Genomic DNA, 21745 nt, shown 5'->3' with positions numbered 1-21745 from the left:
TGTTTCTGTTTGACATTTTCTAAATGATTCTGAAAGCCTTTGACTTGGCTAGCCGATGCTAATGAACCATCTGGTACACTCCAGCGACTGCCAACCGAAGAGGCGCGACTGGGAGCCCTCTCAAATATATATCTCGGTGACTAATGATCTTTAGCAAATGAAAGCCTTGTCCTTTAGGTGGAATTCAAGTCCGGATGGCGAGTGCCCTTTACCCCAAAAGTGCTTTCTAAAGTCTGATACTTGGCTTTTTCTTTTTTTTCTTTCTGGTCAGGTGTCACCCAGAGGAGAGGGCCACAGACGATGCACCCAGACTCATTCCTGACGACCCTGGGTCCCAGGGGTCCTCCTTATGCTGAATAAGGGGGAAACAGAGTCCAAAGACAGACTGAGATAGACAGATAGAAACAACGAGGAAGGGAAAATGGTTGTGATGGAATTTCTCTTCTGGAGTGTATTTATGTTAACTGGACACAAACTGAACATATGTTAACTTTGCTGTGAGGTGTATATGGAAGCCTTTGGAAAAAATATATTGATATGGGTGGGTGTTTACATACACCCATGCTGACAGATACAACCACCCACCCCCGCCGCTTTATTTTCTGATTGGACAAAAAGAAATCAGAATGATTCTGGAGAAAACCACATCAAACTATGATGAAAAGGTTAAATATACTGGACTTCAGGTGAGTTACTATAGTTGAAATAATGCCATTTACAGCAACATTGGGTGGACCTGGAGATTGGTTTTTGCTGTTGTTGTTGTCTTTTTAGGGCTGCACTGACAGCAAATGGAGGTTCCCAGGCTAGGGGTCCAATTGGAGCTGTAGCCGCTGCCTACCCCACAGCCACAGCAGCACCAGATCCTTAACCCACTGAGCGAGGCCAGGGATCAAACCCGCATCTTCATGGATACTAGTCAGATTCATTTCTGCTGCACCACGGTGGGAACTCCCCCTAGAGATTGTTATACGGAGTGAAGGAAGCCAGACAAAAAGACAAATATCATATGATATCACTTATATGTGGAAGCTAATAAAAAATAGTACAAAAGAACTTATTTACAAAACAGAAGCAGACTCATACACAGAACACAAACGATGGTTAGTTACTAAAGGGGAAGTGTTGGAAGGAGGGATGAATTTGGAGTTTGCTATTGACATATACACGCTATGTATATAAAGTAGATACACAATAAGGACCTGCTCTACAGCACAGAGAACTCTGCTCGATATTTTCAAATAACCTACATGGGAAAAGAATCTGAAAAGGAACAGATATACGTATATGTAAAACCGAATCACTCTGCAGCACAACCCAGACTAACGCAACATTGTAAATCAATACACTGCAACATAAAATACAAATTAAAGTAAAAAAAGGGTTACCACAGTAACAGGTATCCCATAGTTTTGTGGCTGTTAAAACGCAACCTGTACATACATGCATACCCGTGTATCTCTAAATGCTGTTACAATAGACTGTCTTACATTTGCTGTTAAAACAGGTCCAGGGAGTTCCCGTCGTGGCTCAGTGGTTAACGAATCCGACTAGGAACCATGAGGTTGCAGGTTCAATCCCTGGCCTTGCTCAGTAGGTTAAGGATCCGGCGTGGCTGTGAGCTGTGGTGTGGGTCGCAGACGCGGCACGGATCCCACATTGCTGTGGCTCTGGCGTAGGCCGGCGGCTACAGCTCTGATTAGACCCCTAGCTTGGGAACCTCTATATGCCGCAGGAGCGGCCCAAGAAATGGCAAAAAGACAAACAAAAAACAAAAAACAACGGGTCCAGGATGACTTCAGTGTTTACACTACGAGTCGTAACTTTGCGTAAAACATACCTCCCTCGTTCCATCCTTAACTCTTGCTCCCAATGAAAAACAATGGGGAATTAGTACTGACAGGGAGATATAGTATGAGCATTGTAGACGCCATCTGTTTCAAAATGTGATGGGAGTCAAAAATATGTGATTATTTATTAATGAAATGTACAAACGGACACTATGTTAGGAGCTCCGAGCCTTCTTGTGGTGTTGAAACTGGTGGCCAAATTACTGTCCACTAGCTAGTGTACCCATGTTGCACCTGACATCTAATTAAACATTTTCCATCTATCTACAAAGTTATTTTAAATTATTTAAACATACTTATGAATATTAGTTACATTTGGCTCAAAATTACAAAATGTAGGGAGTTCCCATTGTGGTTCAGCGGTAATGGACCTGACCAGTATCCATGAGGATGCGGGTTTGATTCCGTGGCCTTGCTCAGTGGGTTAAGGATCTGGCTGTGGTGTGGGTCACAGATGTGGCTTGGATCCCGAGTTGCTGTGGCTGTGGTGTAGGCTGGCAGCTGCTGCAGCTCCAATTCAACCCCTAGCCTGGGATCTGCCATATGCTGCAGGTGTGGCCCTAACAAGAAAAGAGAAGAAAAAAAGAAAAAAGCAAAAAAAGAAAGCAGAACTCAGCTTTCTCTTTTACAAACTACTAAGAGGTTGGGAAGAAAAATTAAGCCACTTCCAGTGTTACAGTGACTTTTAACACAATCCTAGAAAAAAGGGACATGGAGTATTCTTTTATGCTACAATGAGCGATATTCTCACAGCAAGAAAGCTGGCAGCAGTCCCTGAGATTACTAGGGAGGATGCAGGAATTTGCGCAGTGTAAAATACAAGATAAATGAAGAATGGTCTTTTTAGAAAGTTGTTCTGGAAACCTTCAATTTTTGATAAATGTATTTTTTGAGAACTAGGTTCAACCTTCTGTGATAAATTATGCCACTCCATTAAGAGAAACATATCAAAACAAACCTGCTAACAAACATGAAACCAAGGATGGATCCTAACCTCTGGTTTATTCATGGGCTATTATTACAGAAAAATTATTTAAAGACATCCAAATAAAAATTAAATTAAAAAATAAAATAAAGCCTTCAGATTAGCATTCCCTGGATACGTTCAAGGAATGCTAGCCCACACTGGCACCTTTCTCTTAGAAGTTAAAAAATACAAGCAGGCGGGGGGAGGGATGGACTCGGGGTTTGGGGTTGGCATATGCATCTGACCCTAAGGAATGGATGGTTAATGGGGCCCTGCTGTGTAGCACTGGAAACTCTATCCAATAGTCTGTGATAACCTATAGGGGAAGACAACTTGAAAAAAAAGGTGTAGCTGGATCACTTTGTCGCACAGCAGAAACGAGCACAACATTGATCACATGACTACATCTCAATAAAAGTTTAAAATATGAAAAAAATTGACTAAAGCAAAAATTAAATTAAATTTAAAAAATCCATGCAGATTTTTCTTCTGAAGGAAAATAGGTTTCTCAGACTTTGGCCATCTACATAATTTTTATTTTTTAAAAATTTTTATTTATTTATTTATTTATTTGCTCTTTTTGCCTTTTCTAGGGCCGCTCCCGCGGCATATGGAGGTTCCCAGGCTAGGGGTCCAATCGGAGCTGTAGCCACCAGCCTACGCCAGAGCCACAGCAACGCAGGATCCGAGCCGCATCTGCGACCTACACCACAGCTCACGGCAATGCCAAAACCTTAACCCACTGAGCAAGGGCAGGGATCGAACCTGAAACCTCACGGTTCCTAGTCGGATTCGTTAACCACTGCGCCACGATAGGAACTCCTTTCCTCTTTTTTTACACAATTAAAAAAAAATTGTATTGGAGTATGTTTAACATATACACAATTTTTCTCTAAAGTTCAGAGATGAATTACTTATCCCATTAAGCTACCTATATGTGTTTCTCATTAACTATTACAAAGGTTATGCTATTCGTTGTGTGCAACGTACTCCCTAAATGTGTATTTTTTTCCTAGGTCTAAACAGGCAATTTGTAACTTAGTGGCCATGATGTTGATATTTACGCTATAAGGTTGGGGAAAAAAAAAAGAAAGAGATTTTGACTGAATTATTCTCTCTCTCCCTTTTTCTTTTTTTGTCTTTTTAGGGCCACACCTGCGGCATATGGAGGTTCCCAGGTTAGGGGTCCAATCAGAGCTGCAGCTGCCGGCCTACACCACAGCCACAGCCACACCAGATCAGAGCTGTGTCTGTGATCTACACCACAGTTCACGGCAATGCCGGATCCTTAACCTGCTGAGCGAGGCCAGGGGTCAAACCTGCAACCTCATGGTTCCTAGTCGGATCATTTCCGATGCACAATCTCATGGTTCCTAGTCGGATTCATTTCCACTGTGCCATGATGCGACCTCCTTGACTGAATTATTCTCATTCACCAACCAGGTAGTTCCTAGATCGTTGCTATTTCAGCTCCAGTCCCTCTCACGGCATCCTTTTCTTCTTTACTGACTGTTCCTTTACCTATATAAACTGCCAGCATCTTGGGCTGAGAGCTATTACATATTATATGTATGAGTCAAGGCATCCCCAGAGATTTCCCCAATTCATGTTTGCTTCTTATTAGTGGTGCATTTGCCCAAGACTGACTAATTATAAAATGACCTATTATATCAGTTGTTATGTAGCTTATAAGTCAATCTCCTTTCTTTTTCTGATTTGAAACCAGCTTTCCAAAACTGATTGATGGGAGTTCCCGTTGTGGCTCAACGGTAACGAACTCAACTAGTATCCATGAGGACTCGGGTTCGATCCCAGACCTCGCTCAGTGGGTTAAGGATCTGGCTGTGCTGTTAAGTCATAGATGTGGCTCGGATCCCGTGTTGCTGTGGCCATGGTGTAGGCTGGCAGCTGTAGCCTTCATTCGATCCCTAGCCTGAGAACTACCATATGCTGCGGGTGCAGCCCTAAAAAAACAAAAACAAACAAAAAATCCCCCAAAAAACTGATTTATGCAATAGATTTCTCCTGAAATAAAATATTCTATTTTATTATTATTTTTGTATGGTCATACCCACAGCATATGGAAGTTCCTGGGCCAGGGACTGAATATGAGCCACAGCAGTGGCAACGCTTCATTCTTTTAACCCACTGTGCCCGGCTGGGGATAGAATCTGTGGCTTCATAGTGCCTTGGGCCACTGTAGTCAGATTCTTAACCCACTGAGCCACAGCAGGAACTACTAAATATTTAAAATGTAATGGTAATAGTGTGTTCTCTTCAGAGAATCCTGTGGTGAATGCCTTTGTGAGCTGAGTAACCAAGTCTCAGTTTATGTGTGTTATCAGATGAGGGCCCTCGTGCTTATCTGGACCTGGAATCTGTCCCCTCGTTCCTGAATGTCTTATCTCTGGCCTGACAGGCAGACCTCAGTTTTACCATTAAGGGGAATGTAGATGAGAACAACCACTGTGGAAAACAGCATAGAGGTCCCCCACCCCCCCAAAAAAAAAGAAGAAAAAGGGAGTTTCCGTTGTGGTGTAGCAGAAACAAATCCGACTAGAATCTATGAGGATGTGGGTTCGATCCCTGGCCTCGCTCAGTGGGTCAGGGATCTGGTGTTGCCATGAGCTGTGGTGTAGGTCGCAGATACAGCCCGGATCCTGCGTTACTGTGGCTGGGGCGTAGGCTGGAAGCTGCAGCTCCGATTCGACCCCTAGCCTGGGAACCTCCATATGCTGCAGGTGAGACCTTAAAAAGCAAAAAACAAAAAACACCCAAAACTAAAAATAGAACTGTCATACCATGCAGGAATTTAATCCCTGGGTGTATAACCCCCCCTTAATGAAAACATTAATTCAAAAAGATACAATGTTTATAGCAGCATAATTCACAATAGCCAAGGCAGAGAAGCAACCTAAGTGTCCACTGAGGATGAATGGATAAAGAAGATGTGGTCCATTTATACAATGGAATACTACTTAGCCATAAAAAAAGAAAGGACATTTGCCATTTGCAGCCACATGGATGGACTTGGAGGGTATTATGCTAAGTGAAATAAGTCAGGCAGAGAAAGACTAATACTGTCTGATATTACTTTGTTTAAGTATGGAATCTGAAAAATACAACCAACTAAGAAATCAAACAAAAAAGCAGCAGCCTCACAGACATAGAGAACAAACTAGTCATGAGGGAAGGGGAGAGGGAGGGGCAAGAGAGGGGAGGGGATTAAGAGGCACAAACTAGTATGTATAAAGTGAGCTCTGAGGATGTATTGTACGACACGGGGAATACACCCAATGTGTTTTAGTAACTATAAATGCAATATAACCTTTAAAAGTTGTGAAGTTTAAAAAAAAAAAAAAAAAAAAAAAAAAAGGCAGGCGTTCCCATAGTGGCGCAGTGGTTAACAAATCTGACTAGGAACCGTGAGGTTGCAGGTTTGATCCCTGGCCTCGATCAGTGGGTTAAGGATCTGGCGTTGCCATGAGCTGTGGTGTAGGCTGCAGATGCGGCTCGGATCCTGTGTTGCTGTGTCTCTGACATAGGTGGGTGGCTACAGCTCTGATTAGACCCCTAGCCTGGGAACCTCCCTATGCCATGGGAGCAGCCCTAGAAAAAGGCAAAAAAGACAAAAAAGAAAAAAAAAAAGAAAAGAAAAAAGCAATGAAAGATAAGTGCTCAAACCCCAATGCTACCACCTCTCGGAAGACCTGGGATTTTTCTCTTTCATGTAGCTGACGTGTGTGGACTTTGTAGGAAGGGTCCAGAAATTTCAGTGTGCTTCCACCATGCTCTTGGAGTGAGTTTTTAAGCTAATTCATGCCCTTTCCTGAAAACTGAAGCATGAAATACATTTAAAGTCTTCATCATTTTCTCGGGCTGCCCCACAGCAAGTAATGAGCAGGCGCTGGCAGCTGGAGCAGGAATCTGTAAACACCGGGAATTTGTGAGAATATTCAACTCTGTGAGGATGCAACATCTGGACACATGTTCTGGAGTCCTTGGAAAGACTTGCTCTTCTGTTGCCACATAAGGCAGTCTTGCACCACATTTGGATTTTAGAAGGAGACCCTGGTGGAGGAGTGGAGCCGGAGAGGAGGCCAAAACTCCTCCAATTCTTCTGGGGTTGGGACTTTATGTCAGATCTCAAAGCCTCCTGTGTTTGGGAGTCTGTGTGTTCCTTTGCAATCTATGTAAGCCTCATCCTTCTTTTTTTCTTTCTTTCTTTCTTTTCTTTTGGCCAGGGCTGTGGCGTTTAGAAGTTCCAGGGCCAGGGATCAAAACTTATGCTGTAGCAGTGACCCGAGGCACTGCAGTGACAGCACTGGTCCTTAGCCCCCTGAGCCACCAGGGAACTCCACATCTAAGCTTCCTCTTAATACAATTTAAAAGCCCAAGTTAATGAACCCTATCATTACAAATTCTGAGTTGGAAACTGTACGTAAGCAGACAGCGGCACCCCCACCCTTTCTCCAGCACCTTTAAATTTTGATGACTGGCAAAAGCGTGTTGAGTTCTCTAAGTATTAACCTCTTATCATCTGTTCTACTTTATTCACTCAGGGACTCATTACCAACTTTTCATATGAAGCAGCATTATGATAAGCTCACAGTGGGGTGCTCAGATTTTTTTTCCATCCTTACTGGCAAGTAAACCCTTAGGTCTTCTTGAATATATTACGGCTGGCTTTCCGGGCACACGCGGCACTAGAGCTCTCTCTGAAGAAGATAAAGATACTGATGCCTGCTTCCCTGGCACCTGCCACGTGGCATAGCCTGTAAATCCTCCCGCATGCACACTTTTCTTTGGAGACTTGCTCGGCTGAGCAAGGGGGCTGGGGGCCAGGAGGCTCAAAGGGTTGAGAATATCATTATCTTTGTTAACTTTCCACACGTGGGGGAGGAAAATTTCATCTTGTCCCTTTTTCTAGGAAAAAGAGGTACCGTTTGGGGGATATTTCCTTCTTCCCCTGAGGCTTCTGGAGGAAAGTCAATCTATAAAGTGGGTTACACTTTGTCCCCACAAGATCTTTTCCTCTGATAAGCCTGAAAGGAAATGAATAAACTTTTTTTTTTTTTAAATTTTTGCCTTTTCTAGGGCTGCACCGGTGGCATATGGAGGTTCCCAGGTTAGGGGTCTAATCGGAGCTGTAGCTGCAAGCCTATGCCAGAGCCACAGCAACGCGGGATCCGAGCCGCATCTGTGACCTACACCATAGCTCACGGCAACGCCGGATCCTTAACCCACTGAGCAAAGGCAGGGATAGAACCTGCAACCTTATGTTTCTTAGTCGGATTCGTGAACCACTGAGCCACAACGGAACTCCAGGAATGAATCTTTAAATGACTTTGAAGGGGCCATATCTAAGTAATTTCCATGAATAACTTTGTAAGAACTTTCAGAGAGCGACACGCTGGCTCTTGCCCATGAACAAAGTTCAGGTTGTCAAGGGCGAGGGCTCCTTAGGGGTTGGAGAGAGGAAGACGGGGTATTTCCAGTATAGATGCCAAAGATGAGAGTCCACTGTTTCCAGCAAAAACTTCAACTCCAGATTTTAAATTCATTTCTGTGAAGTCCTTTACATTAATGTGTGTGCGTGTGCACGCACGTGTGGCTATAATTATTAGCCAAGAGCTACTTTTAGCCACCAGAACATATGAGTGTCTTCATACACAAATGACTAACAAGAAAATGCGACTCTTCAGCAAGAGCTGGGGGTGAGAAATATGGACATAGAGCAAATATATCATGGGTGTATGCATAAACAAGCTCTTAAAGCAGGTTGGTGCTTTATAAATGACAAAGCACTCAAACGTGGTTTATTATTTCACATCTTATGTACCCAAAATACATGAAATCATTCATTCATTCATTCCTTCCTTCCAGAGCGCCCTGTGCCAGGTGTTGAAGCTACAGGTATAAAAGATATGTCTCATGTACTCCAATGTTCACTGCAGCCCTATCTGCAATAGCCAAGACATGGCAACAACCCAAATGTCCATCAACAGAGGAGTGGATAAAAATACACAATGGAATATTACTCAGCCAGGAAAAGGAAAGAAATAACGGCACTTGCAGCAACATGGATGGATCTAGAAATTATCATGCTAAATGAAGTCAGTCAGACAATGAGACACCCACATCAAATGCTATCACTGACATGTGGAATCTAAAATTAGGACACAATGGAGTTCCCATCACTCCCCAGGGAAATGAATCAGACTAGAAACCATGAGGTTGCAGGTTCCATCCCTGGCCTCACTCAGTGGGTTAAGGATCTGGCGTTGCCGTGAACTATGGTGTAGGTCACAGACATGGCTTGGATCTGGCATTGCGGTGGCTCTAGCATAGTCCGGTGGCTACAGCTCCAATTAGACCCCTAGCCTGGGAACCTCCATATGCTACAGGTGCAGCCCTAAAAGGACAAAAGATAAAATAAGCAAGAAAACAACTAAATAAAATAAAAAAACAACACAATGACCTTCTTTGCAGAATAGATACTGACTCACAGATTTTGGAAAACTTATGGTTTCCAAAAGAGACAGGTTGGGGGTGGGGGATGGGCTGGGCATTTGGGATGGAAAGGCTGTAAAATTGTGTTGTGATGATTGTTGTACACCTATAAATGTAACAAAATTCATTCATTAATTAAAAAAATGATTGAACTAAAAAAAAAAAGATGTGTCTCTGTGTCAGGCGGTATGGAGACACATAGCAGGTGTGCCCTTGGCACACACAGGGTGGGCACCTAACCCAGAGCCTGGGGACAAGAGGGGCTCTTGGGTGTTGAGAAACAGGTTGGAGTGAGTGGGCCACACAGGAAGAGAAGGTGGTTCCAGAGCAGCTGAGCTTCCACGGGGGAGGCAGGTCAAGACAGGGACGGAGCCGAAGGTCTCAGAGTGTGAAGGGCGTTGCCCATCGGATGAACCTGGATCTTGTTCTGGGAGCGGTACAGATTTTCAGAAGGAAGGACCGGTCAGCGGTCTGAGTGAGGATGAGCAGAGGGGTGAGGAGGGGTCGGCGTGTGAGCGAGGGCGGGGAGGGACTGGCTCACGGAGGGACACGAATCAGGTGGCTGTCCTGGGGACACCGGGGACCAACGTGGTGGCCACGGGACTGGGGAGGGAGGTGAGAGGCATCAGGATGATTGGACCCTCCCCCCCACCACCCCCCCTGCCCTGCAGGGCTTGTCATCCCGGGATTAAGGGACAGCAGGAGAGAGCAAAGGTCCCGATGACATTGGAGGTCTGATGAGGGAGCCAGGTGGGGTCTTCTCTCTGAGGGAGGGGGAGGGAGGATTTGAGGGGCTGGCAGGTGCAGCCACGCTGAGTTTAACGAGTACGAGGGGGAGTTCCTATCGTGGCTCAGTGGTTAACGAATCCGACTAGAACCATGAAGTTGCAGGTTCGATCCCTGGCCTTGCTCAGTGTGTTAAGGATCAGGCGTTGCTGTGAGCTGTGGTGTAGGTCGAAGACGTGGCTTGGGATCCCGTGTTGCTGTGGCTGTGGTGTAGGTCGGCAGCTGTATCTCCGATTGGACCCCTAGCCTGGGAACTCCCATATGCCGAGGGAGTGGCCCAAGAAATGGCAAAAAGACAAAAAAAAAAAGACCAAAAAAACACAAAAAAACAAACAAAAAAAACCACGAGGGACATTCACTAGGGACCGTCATAGAGGAAACAGCTGGAGACATCAGTCTGGACTCAGTACAAGAGCCTGGGCTGGTGTCTGGGTCTGGCACACACATCGGGAACTCCAAGAATTACAGGGAAGGTCTTCTTCTTCTCATGCTCCAGGGAAAGAAATAGGCTTTGAGGCATCAGTGGACAGGTGACGGATGAAACCCCGGGGGTCCAGTGGGGATGTGTAGGCAGAGAAGAGAAAGAGCCAGAGATGCGATTCTGGAGAAGCCAAACTTGCAAAGGACACTACAGGTGCTATGAGATCAAGACTTGGAGAGATTAAGTGGCTTTTCCATGATCTCTAAGGACAGACCCAGAGAATGAGGGGACAGCGAACATTTAGCAAGCACATGTCCACATGCAAAGAACTGTTTTTACGTATCTCATTTAATACTGTTATGAATCTTACAGGGAAGGTATTACTATTATTATTATTATTTAATGGCTGTGCCTGTGACATATGGAAGTTCCAAGTTCAGAGATTGAATCTGAGCTGCAGCTTTTGACCTACGCCGCAGCTGCAGCTACGCTGGATCCTTTGACCCACTGCACCGGGCTGGGAGTGGAACTCGCACCTCTGAAGTGACCTAAGCTGCAGCAGTTGGATTCTTAACCCATGGCACTGCATCGGGAACTCCTAGAATTTCAGGAAAGGTCTTATTATTCTCATTCTCCAGGGGTTGAGTGACTCACTCACAACCTGGGCTGGAATCGACCCTCGACTCCTTCCCACAAGATGGCCCTCAGGCAGGGCTGGGACCCGAACCCCATAGTTCTTGGGACACCCCTTCCTAGGGCCATCCAAGTTCCTGCCACCTGCTGGGGATGGGGAATGGGATGGCCAGGTCAGTCAGATAGTTCAGTTGCTAAAGGGTCTCATGAATCACGATTGAACAGTTTTCAGAGAATGTGAATAAAATACTACCCACTCTATACTGACACTGACATGGCTTAATCATTGTAATCAGAGATCACGGTTACAAATAGTACTCACGGAGTTCCCACTGGGGCACAGAGGGATCAGGGGCATCTCTGCAGCGCCAGGACTCAGGTTCAATTCCTGGTGCCAGTTTAGGACCCGGCATTGCCGCAGCTGCAGTGTGGGTCACAACCTCTGCTCCGATTTGACCCCTGGCCTGGGAACTCCATATGCTGCGGGGCAGCAAAAATGAACAACAAAAATCCAAAAAACAAAAACAAAAACAAAACCCAAACCAAAGAGCAGTCACATCTGACACTGAGCAGAGTTCAGCATCATAGGGGGTTGTTCCTGGGGGTCTTTCTGGCCACCCCACCCCCACCCCCCTTCTAGCCCTTCCCAGTGAGGCTGTTAGGAGCCAGGACTAAGAATAAGTTCCTGGCTTTATAGACAGAATTTAGAAGAGAGGGTTCCATCCATTTCAAAGGTTTGAAAGCCACTTCATCTCCTGGCTCAATAAGATTGTTTGGACATAATTTTCGAGCAAGTCACCCAGCCTGGTTTTCCCATTGGCAAAATAGTGGAACACCCCTTATTTCTTAGGATCAGTTAAAAGTAAAATGCTACTGGGAGTTCCCGTGGTGGTGCAGTGGAAACAAATCCGACTAGGATTATGAGGTTGCGGGTTTGATCCCTCGCCTCGATCAGTGGGTTAAGGATCCTGTGATGCCGTGAGCTGTGGTGTAGGTCGCAGATGTGGCTCGGATCCTGCATGGCTGTGGCTGTAGTGCAGGCTGACAGCTGTAGCTCCGATTTGACCCTTAGCCTGGAAACTTCCATATGACCTGGGTGTGGCTCTAAAAAAAAAAAAAAAAGTAAAATGATACCTTAAATATGAATAAACTTTAAAGTGTTCAAGTATGGTATATTTATACAAGGCCTTATTTTCTTTAAGTTTTATGGATAAAATTTGGAGATTTGTGTTGGCTTCCAATACACACCTGGAGAGTAAGCTTCCTAAATAGCAATTGGAACATTTTTTCTCTGCTCTAAAGTTTCATGGACAAAACAGAATCTGCAACCAGGATGTTGCAGTTGTGCCAAATTTTTTTTTGTCTTTTTAGGGCCGCACCTGCAGCATATGGAGGTTCCCAGGCTAGGGGTTGAATAGGAGCTACTGCTGCCAGCCTACACCACAGCCATAGCAACGTGGAATCCGAGCCACGTCTGTGACCTACAACCACAGCTCATGGCAACGCCGGATCCCCGACCCACTGATGGAGGCCAGGGATCGAACCCGAAACCTCATGGTTCCTAGTTGGATTTGTTTCCACTGCACCACAATGGGAACTCGCAGTTTTGCAAAATTAGTGGAAGGCAGAGGGATTACCTGCAAGTTTATCCCATTTGCAATCACAAAGAATATTCAAGAAAACATGACCCGGTCTCAAGTTTCGGTTAAAAACCTTCCACCCTGTCTGACTAATTTTGAAGCCCAATTTTTCCAGCTACACATGGCATTCTGCACAAAACAATACTGATGCAATGTTGCTGAAAAGCCCAATCTCAGGAAACACCGTTGCATAAAGAATGTCACCTGCAGTGAGCCTGCCCTTGCGTCAGTTTTGCGTTTCTAATTTATGTCACCCCAAGACCCTAAGGGGAAAAGAACATTCCTCGTTAATCAAATGTCATGATTTCTAGCCTTGGTTCCATCTCTGACTGTGAGGTCATGAGCTTATCACTAATTGGGCTTCCGGTTTCCCCGTCTGTGAAGGTCAAGGGCTGGCCCTGACCCCACGGCTGGCAGTGTACACCTGCATGGTTATGAAGCCACGTTTTGAAAGGAAGAGTCTGGATTCATGTGGTCCACAAACAAGTAGGGGCAGACACTGCTTTGCCTCTTTCCCTCACGGTCACCTGCATTTTCATGCAACTCTCTGGCTTTGAGTTCAATTCTGCAAGATGGCTTTTGGCTGCAATTAAAAATTATTTCCAACTCTGTCTAGTAGGTAGCCTTGACCTGACACAATAAGCCACAGGAAAATGGCACCTGAATTCATATACATCCAAGCAGCCCCTCCTTTACAAGGAATGGTGTAGCTTTTTTTTTTCTTTTTAGGGCTGCCCCCGTGGCATATGGAAGTTCCTAGGCTAGGGGTCTAATCGGAGCTACAGCTGCCCATCTACACCACGGCCATAGCAACGCGGGATCCGACCTACACCACAGCTCATGGCAACGCCGGATCCTTAACCCACAGAGCGAGGCCGGGGATAGAACCCACATCCTCATGGATGCTAGTCAGATTTGTCACCCACTGAGCCACGACGGGAACTCCCAGAAAGGGTGTAGCTTTGGCGTGGACGGGTACAAAGCTTGCAGAAGTGGCAAAACAGCTCCGGTGTGCTGGCACGTGTCACACACCCTTTTCTTGGAGTCTACAGAATACAGACAGCGTACAAGCAGCATCATTTCACTCCTTTGAATAAAACAACATTCCTTGAAACTTGTTTCCATAATTTTCCAAGATGTCCATACTTTCCCTTCTCAGAATAAAGCAACATCCCCCGTCATAGTCCAGCCCTGAGACTGTGTCTCTGACTCGCTCTGCTCCTCCCCAGACACACTAGCCTTCGCACCTCAACACACGGAGCTTGTCTCTGCCTTAGGACCTGGTGCTTGCGGTCCCCGCATCCTGGATGCTTCTTCCCTGTCACGGGGATCGAACCTGTGTCCTCACGGATACTAGTCAGATTCATTTCCGCTAAGTCACAATGACAACTACCTGTTATTTGTGAGGACAGGGACCTCTGGCTTGTGAATGGTTACCCTTCCCCAGGCCTAGCACAGTGCCTGGACAGAGTCGGAAGCCACTTCACACTTGTTGAATGAAAGGATCTATTTTTCCATTAGCTTATACATCTGTCTTCCCCTTGCTTGTATCTAGAGGACCTTCCAGAAGTGTCCAGTCCTAGAGGTGTCCAATCTTACATCTCCAGTTCTACAGCAGTCCCTCTGTCCGGCATCCCCTCCTCGACTGCATTTTCCTGGAAGGCAAGACACCCACTACCTGTCCTATGGAACGTGCTCATTTGAATGAAGCTCCCATGAATATCAACCGCATGCAAATTAACTCCCTAAGAACCCACTCACCAGCTTCCAGGAGCCCAAGTCCCAACTACTAGCCTAAGTAGCTTCAGAGCTTCTGACATCGTTCAACTCGTAGCCACTTTCAGATAGAACGGCAGCACACATTTCAATCATTCAGCCCCCGAAAAAGGATAATTCGATGCAAAATGGAAGCCATTGAGTTCAAGGCATAGGAGAAAGAAAAACACTTGGTTTTGTTCGATATTCTGTACCGTCACCTAATCTGAAGATGCCGAGAAAAGCCTCCTTGGGAGGGGGGCTGTGTGCCCACACTGGGGTCCACAGCTGACAAAGAACATTCCCACATTTGCCTTCTCTATACGCATTTACACATTGGTTTCCCAGAATTCTGAGGGATAAAACTGAGGGCGGAAGGCTCTTCTCAAGGAGTTTGAAGATCAAGATTTGAAACAGATCATATGTTTCATCAAACTCTACATACCACGTGTGATGCTGAAGACCACAGAAAAATGCATGGAGAATGAAAGGCCAAAAAAAAAAGGTTGGTGGGGGGGCTTGGCTGGAAATTGGTGGAGGATTTTGAGCCAAGAAAGAGAATTTAAAGGGGCATAGGATTTTGAGGCAATTTCTTGGCTTCCCTCTAAATTTCAAACAAAGCTGTGTGTCCAATAGACTTAAGACTAAGGGAGAATACATACAATGTTTAATAAAATAGGAGTTCCCGTCGTGGCTCAAGGGAAACGAATCTGATTAGCATCCATGAGGATGAAGGTTCGATCCCTGGCCTTGCTCGGTGGGTTAAGGATCTGGCGTTGCTGTGAGTGATGGCGTAGGTGTCACAGACGTGGCTCGGATCCAGCGTTGCTGTGGCTGTAGTGTAGGCCAGTGGCTACAGCTCCAATTTACTCTCTAGCCTGGGAACCTCCATGTGCCGTGATGCAGCCCTCAAAATAAATAAATAAATAAATAAAAATAAAAATAAAAAATAAATAAAATAAAATACAATAGGTAGCATCATTCAAGCACACATGAGACTCAGAACTGCAGCCGCCCTGGCCAGCCAACCTCACGAGCCTCCGCCCTTATTTTGTCATAAAGACCATCTGTCCCCTCTGATTATAAAATGCCCTCACTCATAAGAAGCTGCCCTTCTTTGGAGAAAAAGGCCTCACCTCATTCTCATAGTCCCATCCTAACACAGTTTTTGAATCATAAGTTTGCATTTGATTTCCGTTCAGGAACTTCTGTGGCTTTTGCAAAGTTTTCTTACTCTCTTAGAATAAGAGATGCACTGGAGTTTGTTCAGGTGGCAAGCCAAGCCTATGAATAAACCAGCGTTATCATATGAAAGAGAATTAAACAGGCAGATCCAAGTGGGGATTTATTAAGCCAAATTTAAGCTCCAGTTGTTGAATTTAGCCCATGCTAGATGTCTGGTTTGCCTCGGGGATAAATTCAGCTTTCCAGCTAATCGAATGAGGAAAACTGCCTCAGGTATGATGAAATTTACAAGAGAGCGCTGTCCAACCGTTCTTGTTAAAAATATTAGCTTAAAGGCATTCTTAGCGTCTTTGGGATGAAGACCGTATTTGCATTTAATTATTTGATTTCAAACTTTTATGAACTTGGATCTGATATTAGCTTAGCCAATTAAAATATTATTTTGCGGGAGTGTAGCAAAAAGCCGATTCCATTCCCCATGCTCAGCTTTGGTAGCGTTCTACAACTTTCCTATGGACTCGGAGAAAGGATTTCTAAGAGAGGAAAAAAACAAAAAGTAACATTTGGGAATATAAATGTACATTTAGTAAACAAGGTCCTATCTTAATCCACAGCTGACTTGGAACCTCCCTTCATATTATAGCATTCGTCTTCCTCCACGTTAGTCTAGAAAACAAAAGATGTGGTCTTCCAGATACTTCTACCGAGGCAATCAATACTCCTTCATAATTCAGCATTTGAAAGAAATCCTTGTCTTTAAACTGTGTTATTTAGCCCACTGGCTGCAGGGCAGGTGCACACGAGGCTGGCCGCACCTGTTGTTCCCTGCCCTCTAGGTCCGGGGGTATCGAGGGGTGGAAAGGGCCAGGGGTGATGAGGAGGGCAGAGGGCCCACGGGGAGACGAAGTCCCCTTCACATGGAAGAGCAGCAGCAGATAATTCCAAAATCTCTTCAAAGTGGACATGGAAAAAGGCATTCAGCAGTCTCCCCCCAGAACCCCTGTACTCTGTATATACACTGTATCACTCAGACCTCAGCGGGTTGGGCAGGAACCTCACACATGTGTCTCCCCCGTCCAGCTGTGCTCCTGACCTTTCTTCCTGGGGGACCTGGCCCCTGGGACATCACTGCCTGACTGGGCTTCACCCATCCCCACCCCCCACAGTGATTGGACGTGAATGAATCAAATGAACCCTCCCCAACCCCGCCCCGGGGGTGTGTGTGGTTAGTTCTCACCCACTCATTTCAGCAGAAACCAAGATATGAATAGAACATACTTGTCATTTGAAAGAATAAGTATTGATCACTTTAACAGAATGAAACACATTACAGTGAGGTCGATGCAAGGGTGTGTCTGTCACAAGGCAGGGAATTTTGCCTCCCAAGAAGGGAGAACCAGAGACGATGGAGACACCACCGCTCTTTGTTGCTGTTTATTGAGACACAGCAACTTGAGCTCTATATGAACTCAGACACTGTATGGTTTTATTTATTTATTTATTTTTTAGCTTTTTAGGGCCATACCCGCGGCATATAGAGGTTTCCAGGCTAGGGGGCTAATCAGACCGATAGCTGCCAGGCTACACCACACCCACAGCAAGGCCGGATCCTTAACCCACTGAGCGAGGCCAGTGATCGAACCCACAACCTCATGGTTCCTAGTTGGATTCGTTAACCACTGCACCACGATGGAAACTCCAGAATGTCTTTCTGTATCACAGTCTGAATACCTAACTCATGAGAAATAATTTCTATCTGAAAGCAGCAGCAGAATCAGAAATTCAAGGATTTAAAAGTACTACTAATGTGCCATGGATTTTAAAATGCATTCTTTAACTGTTACAGGCCTTTTATAAGTATGTTATGAACTACAGAATGAAATTTTTGTTTAGTTTACTTCTTGCTTTTTTTTTTTTGCTTTTTAGGGTCCAATTGGAGCTGCAGCTCCCAGCCTATGCCACAGCAACATCATGTGATCCATGCAATCTGAGCTATGTCTGGGACCTACACCACAGCTCATGGCAATGCTGGATCCCTAACCCACTGAACAAGGCCAGGGATTGAATCCGAATCTTCGTGGATACTAGCTGGCTTCTTAACCCACTGTGCCACAATGGGAACTCCCTAGTTCTCTGAATTTCTTTTAATGATTTTTATTTTTTTCTATTATGGTTGATTTACCATGTTCTGTCAATTTCTACTGTACAGCAAAGTGACCCAGTCATATATATATGAATACACATATATTCATTTTCTCACATTATTTTCCATCACGTTCCATCACAAATGACTAGCTCTAGTTCCCTGTGCTATATACAGCAGGAGCTAGTTCTTTGAATTTTTATCAAAGCCTTCTCATATTTTACCTCAAACCGCCCTCCCTGCCCCCTACTTTCAGGCAGGCCTGGTACTAGCCTTTGGAGAAAGAGGCACAATGAATTAATGATAGCATTGGGAGAAAAACCCATCAAAATTGGGAATTTCTTTTGTTTTTTGGCTGCACCTGCAACATGTGGATGTTCCATGGCCGGGGATGGAACCCAAGTCACAGCAGTGACAATACCGGGTCTTCCACATTTACCCGCTGTGTCACCAAGGGAAACTCCAAAATTGGGAATTTTTTTAATGCTGCATCTGACACCCCCCAATTCCCTTTTAACTGTATCCCACTCTGTTAACCCTGTATCACTGTAGAGAAAGCACTGGGTTGAGATCACTACAACAGCATGTCTTTCATTACTTGTGAATTCAACTTTCTGTGGCCAAGTTAATTGTTCCTGTTCCTGTACTTTGTACACTCTGCTTTCACTTGTACTGAAAAGCAACATCACAACCTATAAAAGCCTTGCAACGTTAGGCCCTTATGAGAAATGTTATTTGTATATGTCTGTTCTAAATATTCCAGGTTTTTTGTTTGTTTGTTTCTGGAGTTAAAATAAAACTATTCTTTACGAGCTAGATATTCTTGCTACTTTCTCGCTACATCATTTTTCTCAGCTTATCAAAATTCTGCTCGATAAGATCAGAGGTTGCATGAAGGAAAAAAAAAAATCATATAGCTGACCAATACTTGTTCTGAATCTTTTGACTGTAAAAAGAAAAGAGAGGTCTTTGGGGCGAAAACTAAGGGGAAGGGAAGCTGATTAGCTAACGAGATCATTCAAGTCAAATACTTATCAATATTTTGGACATAAATTAATAATTCACCCAACTGCTTCAGGATATGTATGTGTATATGAAAGACAGAAAAATCCATCACTCATTTGTTTTGTATTTGCTTCATTATGTGGCAGAGAAAACAACAGCGAAGATTTGAATAAGAACTTTTAAGAGCTTGAAACATTTTACGAAGGAAGCCATCCACTCCCCCTGTCTTACTGAGACTGGATTTTGCCAAGACCGTGATGGTCTCGATATTACAATATCTCATATTTGAGAAGCTCCCTGGTGGCTCAGTAGGTTAAGGACCTGGTGTTGTCACTCCTTGGGCTCAGGTTCAGTCCCTGGCCGGGGAACTTCCATAGGCTGCTGGTGTGGTCAAAGACTGGGGGAAAAAAAAAAAAGACTCATGTCCTTCAATCTTATCATATATGTTCTGCAAAATATGATGCTCAATTCCATGCCTGCAGAGGAGAGGGGGGGATGACCAGTGGTCACCAATCCCTTTCCACACCCGGGCATCGTCAGAAGATGTTTACACTCTGGCAGCTGTATCATTGCCAACTCCAGATTGCTTAGGGGAGTTCAGGGCAAAGAAGAGGTGGTTTCATATCTGTGAACCCCTCACTGGCCAGCTGACCCTGGAAAGAGGAAAGGCTCCACGTTATCAGTTTATTTCTCCTGGAAGGTACTTTAACAGGGATTCCCTTGAGACAGGAGAGTGCCAAGCCCTAGAGCACCTCCGGGCACTCCATCCACAGCGATGACTTCATTGCCATGAACTACTTCCAGGGCTCCCCTGGAGCAAAGCACAGAGCTCACTCTTCCCGACCTGTGGTGGCACCTGGAGCCACTCTGGTGAGACTCAGGGACTGTAGTGGTGACATTCTGAGCGCCTGACTCTTGTCTCGGACACTAGGCTCTAGCTGCTCATATCCCCGCCATCAAGGTGCCACTCTCATGCCCATGAGGAACCCCGTGTGGGCTCTGCTGGGTCTCGAGGAAATTTCCAACCTCTGGCATCCAGGACATGAGACAACACACCAGACACTCTCTCCCTGCGCCTGCTGGTGGCCCAGTGACTATGCCCACATCAAGTTCAAGAGCAGCCCCGGACACTCAGTGTCTTCTAGTTGCAGATGGTATTTAATAATTCATCTGGCAGAGGATGGAGAATGACTGTTTTAAGATTTGATTTTGTTGTCCTTCAGCCTTCCATATCAGAGAAAATCGGGGGTCATTTTTAAACGGCAGTGCAGTGAAACGAGATCAGAAATACCAAACTGGGAGTTGAACTGGTCATCACCAAAGACAGCAGTGACTCCAGAACTAGGAGTTCTTCCCAGAGCAAGGTGCAGTGTGATTATGAAGAAACGAGGACGCTTCCACTTCCCAAATTTTAAAGAAATACCTCTTCAAGGAAAGCATTAAACACATCTCCAAAGCTTATCGTGGAATAGCGAAATACATGAAAACGTATCTTCTGAGCTATACTTTATCTTTTTTAATTTTATTTTTATTTTTTTTTCCTTTCAGGGCTGCACCCAAGGCATACAGAGGTTCCCAGGCTAGTGGATGAATTGGAGCTACAGCTGCCAGCCTACACCACAGCCACAGCAATGCCGGCTCCTTAACCCACTAGCGAGGCCAGGGATCGAACCTGCCACCTCATGGTTCCTAGTCAGATTTGTTTCTGCTGCACCACATCGGGAACTCCCAGGGACATTTCCTAAATACCCATGTTCATGCCATTCCATTTAAGGCTTAAAACAACCCAGCGGGTTGATATTATTATTGTTGCTGTTTTTATGATTCCACTGGGGGAAGAACTGGGAATTGCATTGGAATCCAGGTCCATTGACTACTAAAGTCTTGTCCTCTGTGCCTTTAACTATGTCCTGCATTTTGTCATCCAGAGACTCAGCCTTCGCTGGGAGTGGAGTGGAGAAGAAAATTCCCTGAACCCTCCTGGATCACGGATGTGGAAATCTGTCTCCAAGTGTGTAACATCAATATTTCTAAAGCCAGGTCTACAAAGGGGATCCCCCTGAGAGGCTGGGAAGGGCAGCATTGATGGATCCATCAAATGAAGCATCTTTTTATACTTCTCAAAGAGCTTCCAGCGGCTCAGGCAGGTGCCAGAAGACGGAGATGGAATAAAACCAGCATCAACGGAAACCAGGCATCAGTATAGGAACAAGGCAGCTTCCTGAGCCCAGGTTCATCACTGTCTCTGGTAAGACTCTTCCTAAACGTTTCCTTGGGATTCCATGAACCCTTCAATGATGAGCCCATCCACTTTAGAGCAGTGGGCTGCTGTGGGACCCCCGGAGGAAAGGGCTCCCTCAGTTCCCGAGTGCACCCATTGTGATCTGCTGAATAACAAAAGGCCAGCAGGTACCCACCCCCGCTGTTCGCCCGCCCAAACACCGCTAGGCTTTCCCTGTTGCTGGGCTAGTGGCGTGGCTCTGTCTTAGTATCAGCCTGTCCTTTCCAAACATGTCAAGTATTGCCTTGGCTTCTGGACCCTGGATGGATTACAAGGGTCCCACGCAGAGGAGGAGCTGCAGGAAGCAAAGGCAGACGGGGACCCCTGTGGATGGGAAGCCCTCTTAATGAGGTGCGAGGTCAAAGAATACTTGTGAAACGTAGGGAAAAAAAAATCCAAATTGTTTTTTCGTAAATAATTTGTATTAAGGATTTAAGAATTCGGAATTCCCGTTGTGGCTCAGTGGTCAATGAATCCGACTAGGAGCCATGAGGTTGAGGGTTCGATCCCTGGCCTTGCTCAGTGGGTTAAGGAGCCGGCGTTGCCGTGAGCTGTGGTGTAGGTTG

At 45.3% G+C, this 21745-nt stretch overlaps 1 protein-coding gene across 5 annotated transcripts in view; it reads right to left on the bottom strand.

The window, feature by feature from the left end:
• NR5A2 (nuclear receptor subfamily 5 group A member 2) overlaps window positions 1–21745 on the bottom strand; it is a 139041-nt gene that overhangs the window by 3898 nt on the left and 113398 nt on the right.

The sequence above is a fragment of the Sus scrofa genome, chromosome 10 (assembly GCF_000003025.6).
Source record: "Sus scrofa isolate TJ Tabasco breed Duroc chromosome 10, Sscrofa11.1, whole genome shotgun sequence".
In the NCBI taxonomy this organism is placed as follows: domain Eukaryota; kingdom Metazoa; phylum Chordata; class Mammalia; order Artiodactyla; family Suidae; genus Sus; species Sus scrofa.
The sequence above is the reverse complement of the archived record's forward strand: the minus strand, read 5'-3'. Positions and strand labels throughout refer to the sequence as shown.